Genomic DNA, 209 nt, shown 5'->3' with positions numbered 1-209 from the left:
AGGGGAAAAAACAAAGAAAGCACTCGGCCACTATTCTCACCAGGGCAGATAGACGGCGTAAAGAGTATATCATCGAGTGCGATGTTAGCGAGCGGGTTGCTGCCTTGAATGCCCACGATCTCGATAACGAATTTCAAGGACGAGGCGATGCCGAGGTAAGCTTCCGTCCAATTCGAAGTCTGAGGGAAAAGATAACGATTTTATTAAGA

General features: G+C 47.4%; 1 protein-coding gene across 1 annotated transcript in view; it reads right to left on the bottom strand.

The window, feature by feature from the left end:
• Window positions 1-188, bottom strand: part of LOC119592417 (MAM and LDL-receptor class A domain-containing protein 2-like) — a 13,061-nt gene extending 12,873 nt beyond the window's left edge. The window contains exon 1 of the mRNA XM_037941238.1: window positions 41-188. The gene's annotated coding sequence lies outside the window, so the exon portion shown is untranslated. The remainder of the gene's footprint in view (window positions 1-40) is intronic.
• Between the last annotated feature and the right edge of the window lie 21 nt (window positions 189-209).

The sequence above is a fragment of the Penaeus monodon genome, chromosome 30 (assembly GCF_015228065.2).
Source record: "Penaeus monodon isolate SGIC_2016 chromosome 30, NSTDA_Pmon_1, whole genome shotgun sequence".
Taxonomy (NCBI): Eukaryota; Metazoa; Arthropoda; class Malacostraca; order Decapoda; family Penaeidae; genus Penaeus; species Penaeus monodon.
This window is presented reverse-complemented; position numbering and strand designations above follow the sequence as displayed.